This window comes from Silene latifolia, unplaced genomic scaffold, assembly GCF_048544455.1.
Source record: "Silene latifolia isolate original U9 population unplaced genomic scaffold, ASM4854445v1 scaffold_171, whole genome shotgun sequence".
NCBI classification, from domain to species: domain Eukaryota; kingdom Viridiplantae; phylum Streptophyta; class Magnoliopsida; order Caryophyllales; family Caryophyllaceae; genus Silene; species Silene latifolia.
Genome location: NW_027413148.1, coordinates 251,412 through 257,415, shown reverse-complemented (window position 1 = coordinate 257,415; position 6,004 = coordinate 251,412). Strand labels below are relative to the sequence as shown.

General features: G+C 39.3%; 1 non-coding gene across 1 annotated transcript; it reads right to left on the bottom strand.

Annotated features, from left to right (window-relative positions):
• Positions 1–4,049: 4,049 nt before the first annotated feature.
• Positions 4,050–4,158, bottom strand: LOC141638079 (small nucleolar RNA R71). The gene has a single exon (XR_012541986.1). It is a non-coding gene; the product is annotated as a small nucleolar RNA R71 (small nucleolar RNA).
• Positions 4,159–6,004: the final 1,846 nt, after the last annotated feature.

Below are 6,004 nucleotides of genomic sequence, written 5' to 3'. Positions count from 1 at the left end.
GTTAGGATAATTAACTTGGGCTTAAATTTGATTTAAGTATAGATTTGTGATTTTAATAAGTTATTATCACGCATTTCCATAAAACCGGATTATATAAGATATAAGGTTTAAGTAGGGCAATTTGGCACAGTAATTTGGCATGTTAGACACATATATCTATGCTGCATATTTTATTTATGAATGTCATATTTTATTTATTTAATTTTGAATTATGTAATTTTATCTTAGTATGGCCTTAGTTTTAATCGGTATTACCCGTAATGTAAGGGATTACCGATTCGGTTGTAATTTTATTGTGATCTCGTATCACTTTTATTTTTACTAGTTTTTTATATTACAAATGTTTAATAGGAATAGCTATGTATTTTATTATATTTGTTATTCCGGAGTTCCTTCAAGATGGTGCCATTTGGAAGGTGTTTCGACAAGACGGAGTTTTCTTGGAAGGCATGCCATATGAAGATTCTAGGGACCAAAGGAGTTGGTTTCCTAATTTATAATAGATTATTAGATTTTCTATTTTAGGAAAGGCCATACTAGGAAATTTATTTATTGCTTTGCATTTTTCTTTATATGTTACATGCATTGCCAAATCGCCATTAACATCTTATGCATTTTTTTTTATATATATATATATATATATATATCGTTTTTTCGACCATGTCGATTATAATTATCGTTAGTTCAGTAATATAGTTTACATAAAAGTGATAGAAAATAAATCGACAAGACCTCTCACATATTTAAAATTGAGATTAGCCTTTCCAAATAGTAGGACCCATGAATCCCTTTGACATTTGGGGTAGATTCCGTTTCCCGGGGTACTTTCATTTTTCATCGGGTAAGTGGGGTAATAACAAGTTATTACACGCGAAATTCGGGTCACCAACCTGGTCGAAAGAAACCTGTACAGAGGCATGGCGGGTGAAGATCCGCGTAAAAATATGGAGGTATTCACTGATTATTGCTCTACCATTTCCGCTACTAAGGGAGTAACCCAGAGATTAAGGAGGTCCTGTTTCCTTTTTCTTTGACCGATGGGGCCCGTGAATGGCTCACTGATCTTGATCGAATTGCAGCCGGTATTACTGACTGGGAGAGTTTGGCCCTTGCTTTTTATAAAATGTATTTTCCTCCAAAACGAACTAATCAGCTGAGAGGGAAAATTACAAGATTTAAGCAGACACCTGACGAGAACTTGTATGAAGCTTGGTGCCGTTTTAAGAAGTTGGTGAGGTCTCTTCCTCATCATGGGTTGGATCAGTGGTTTTTATGCAACCAGTTCTATAATGGGTTGTATGATGACCACCATGCTATATTGGACGCCTCATCTAATGGGCGATTTCAGAAGAACAATGACGATGACATGGGATGGGGCATCATAGAAGAAATGGCTACCCATTGTGCTGAGTATGGGAATCCAAGAGGAGGTATTCGTACTGTTTCTTCAGTAGATAGTGCAGTTGTGGCTCAGCTGGAAGCCATGAATGCCCGTTTTGATAAACTAGAATTGCAGAGTGCTAGTGATCAACAGACGGTTCACTTGTTGACTAGACAAGAAGCCGTTACTTGTGAGAGATGTGGGAGTAATGACGGTCACACTGCTGTTGACTGTCTTACTGAGAAGGAATAAGTCCTTGCCTTTCAACAATATAGGCAGGGAGGTTCCTATTATAACAATCAGAGTGTAGTCCATCCAAATTTGAGATGGACTAGTCAGAATGTGCTTAATCCTACCCCTCCTCCGCAGCAGCAACAAGCTTACGTTCCTCCTCACAAAGCTCAACAAGGCTTTCAAAAGCCTCCATCCTTTCTACTACAATCATTTCCCAACATTTTCATACAACACATCATCCAACATACCCAATAGAACATTAGTAAATGATACGTGCAATTTATATAGACTTTTTAGCCTTTTATTGCACGCATTTCTATGCCATTTGTATCGCTTTGTATTGCAAAATGACCTGAATCGGCTACTTTGGTTTGTTTTGTCTTAATTGCAGAAATGGACCCAAAAGTAACGGAATCGTCCCTTAGTCGTCCCACTTTGCATGCATTTTAAGGAGGCGGAGATCTAGAGCAGAAGTCGTACCTTAGGAAGCGTGAAGGGAGGTCTTAGGAAGCTGCCAAGACGAAGTCAAGGCTGATTCAGTGGATATCTACTCGATCGAGAGCTTTTGAAGTTCGATCGAGTAGTTTGGCAGTCGAGGATGATCGATCGAATGGTTTTGGAGTTCGATCGAAAGGAACTTATCTGGGAGTGTTCGATCGAGAGCCTAAAGTTTTCGATCGAGAGCCTAAAGTGCTCGATCGAACAGTTTTGCTGGAGAAGTACTCGATAGAGGGGAATAAAAAGCCTCGATCGATTGATTTGCTGTTTTACACGGGTTAATTGTTCCGTGTTAGGTTTATTTTGTTAATAAAAACGCTTCCCTATATAAGGAAGTCGTCATTAGGTCTTAAAAAGGTCTTAACTTCTGAACTTCAGAATCTCTTAACACTCTTAATTACTCTTGATCTCTGGGATTTTGCTCTTAATCACTGCTACTTGTTCTCTACGCCGGATTCATTTGATTGTAATCTTTCTTCCTCTTAATCTTTATCTAATACTTTTTCTTGTTCTTAATCTTCGTTCTCTTGTTTATTATCCTTGCTTTTGCTATTGTTTATGTTTCATCTCTATTATAATCTGTTCATTATGCCTCGCCTTAGTATGCTTATTGTTATTATCGTTAAATCTGATAACATGAGTAGCTAAACCCTTAGATGTTAGGGCTAGGGGAGCCATGGTAGTGATGTGACGATGTTATAGATAGGCTAGATGATTTATATGTGAGAATCTGTCACCATAGCAATATAATTGTAACATGTTTAGTTGAGTGCACGCTTCTAAATAAATTTAATTTGGTTAACTTTGTTCCTGGATCGGAATATTGGAATAAACAGACCTGCTATGAACAGTAGACTACCCTAATGAGGACGAAAGTTAAGTTAGTGGAAATCTAGGGTGGATAGCGGACCGGAAGGACCTTTCCCTTGCCCTTCTCACAGTAGATTGTCTAGGCTATTTATGATTGAGTCGATGAACTGCCATGGTGAACCGAAATCCTGACATACCTCTTTTATCTGATTACATATCTCGAATTTTCTTGTTTTATCGCGCTTGTCTCTATTTCTCTTACTTTTAATCTTTAGTAGTTTAGAAAACAAAATTCAAAACCCCCAATTGTGACTAGATAGACGGACTTACAGATAGATATCTTGCCTCCCAGTGGAGATCGACCCTACTTATCGCTAGCTTCTGTTAGTTATATTTAGGTATTTATTTTTGGTACATAACGACCGTATCAAATTTTGTCGCCGTTGCCGGGGAGGCAATAGCCTATTTGTCTTTTTCTGTTTCGTTTATCTCTCTTTGTCTCAGGGAATTTTTAATTCCTTGAGACGGTTCTCACTTATTTCCTTCAGTGTTGTTTATGCCCAGGTCTAACAGGACAGAATTAGTTCTAGCTGATCCTGAGCCAGAAAGGACTTTTCGACATAGACTAAGACTGTAAAGGAAAATTCAAAAGGAAGTCTTGAGTACTATTGAACCGGAGCTAGACCACTTCTTATTTGTAGAAGTCCCGTCTTGTGAAGAAGACAATTCTATTTCTGCCGTCAAGCCAGTGAAGATGCCTAATATCGCGAGTCATTCAGAGCCCACAGCTGCCTCAATCCCTAAAGGTTCCAAGCTTGCGACAGAGGATGGCAACAGTTTTGACATCCGTCCATCTTACATTAACCTGGTCGAACGAAACCTGTACAGAGGCATGGTGGGTGAAGATCCGTGTAAACATATGGACGTTTTCATTGATTATTGCTCTACCATTCCCTCTACTAAGGGAGTAACCCAGGATAAGATTAAGGAGGTCCTGTTTCCTTTTTCTTTGACCGATGGGGCCCGTGAATAGCTCACTGATCTTGATCGAATTGCAGCCGGTATTACTGACTGGAAAGTTGTGCCCTTGCTTTATATAAAAGGTATTTTCCTCCACAACGAACTAATCAGCTGAGAGGGAAAATTACAAGTTTTAAGCAGACACCTGATGAGAACTTGTATGAAGCTTGGTGCCGTTTTAAGAAGTTGGTGAGGTCTCTTCCTCATCAAGGGTTTGATCAGTGGTTTTTATGCAACCAGTTCTATAATAGGTTGTATGATGACCACCTTGCTATATTGGACGCCTCATCTAATGGGCGATTTCAGAAGAACAATGACGATGACAAGGGATGGGGCATCATAGAGGAAATGGCTACCCATTGTGCTGAGTATGGGAATCCAAGAGGAGGTATTCCTATTGTTTCTTCAGTAGATAGAGAAGTTGAGGCTCAGCTGGAAGCCATGAATGCCCGTTTTGATAAGCTAGAATTGCAGAGTGCTGGTGATCAACAGACGGTTCACTTGTTGACTAGACAAGAAGCCATTACTTGTGAGAGATGTGGGAGTAATGACGGTCACACTACTGTTGACTGTGTAACCGAGAAGGAACAAGTCCTTGCCTTTCAGCAATATAGGCAGGGAGGTTCCTATTATAACAATCAGAGTGGAGTCCATCCCAATTTGAGATGGACTAGTCAGAATGTGCTTAATCCTACCCCTCCTCCGCAGCAGCAACAAGCTTACGTTCCTCCTCACAATGCTCAACAAGGCTTTCAAAAGCCTCCATCCTTTCGACCACAATCATTTTCCAACATTTTCATACAACACATCATCCAACATACCCAATTGAACATTAGTAAATGATACGTGCAATTTATATAGAGTTTTAGCCTTTTATTGCACGCATTTCTATGCCATTTGTATCGCTTTGTATTGCAAAATGACCCGAATCGGCTACTTTGGTTTGTTTTGTCTTAATTGCAAAAATGGACCCAAAGCTAGCGGAATCATCCCTTAGTCGTCCCACTTTGCATGCATTTTAAGGAGGTGGAGATCTAGAGCAGAAGTCGTACCTTAGAAAGCGGGAAGGGAGGTCTTAGGATGCTGCCAAGACGAAGTCATGGCTGATTCAGTGGATGACTACTGGATCGAGAGCTTTTGGAGTTCGATCGAGTAGTTTAACAGTCGAGGATGGTCGATCGAATGGTTTTGGAGTTCGATCGAAAGGAACTTATCTGGGAGTGTTCGATCGAGAGCCTAAAGTGCTCGATCAAACAGTTTTGCTGGAGAAGTACTCGATAGAGGGGAATAAAAAGCCTCGATCGATTGATTTGCTGTTTTACACGGGTTAATTGTTCCGTGTTAGGTTTATTTTGTTAATAAAAACGCTTCCCTATATAAGGAAGTCGTCATTAGGTCTTAAACAGGTCTTAACTTCTGAACTTCGGAATCTCTTAACACTCTTAATTACTCTTGATCTCTGGGATTTTGCTCTTAATCACTGCTACTTGTTCTCTACGCCGGATTCATTTGATTGTAATCATTCTTCCTCTTAATCTTTATCTAATACATTTTCTTGTTCTTAATCTTCGTTCTCTTGTTTATTATCCTTGATTTTGCTATTGTTTATGTTTCATCTCTATTATAATCTGTTCATTATGTCTCGCCTTAGTATGCTTATTGTTATTATCGTTAAATCTGATAGCATGAGTAGCTAAACCCTTATATGTTAGGACTAGGGGAGCCATGGTAGTGATGTGACGATGTTATAGATAGGCTAGATGATTTATTTGTGAGAATCTGTCACCATAGCAATATAATTGTAACATGTTTAGATGAGTTCACGCTTCTAAATAAATTTAAATTGGTTAACTTTGTTCCTGGATCAGAAGATTGGAATAAACAGACCTGCTATGAACAGTAGACTACTCTAATGAGGACGGATGTTAAGTTAGTGGAAATCTAGGGTGGATAGCGGACCGGAAGGCCTTTTCCCTTGCCCTTCTCACAGTACATTATCTAGGCTATTTATGATTGAGTCGATGAACTGCCATGGTGAACCGAAATCCTGACATACCTCTT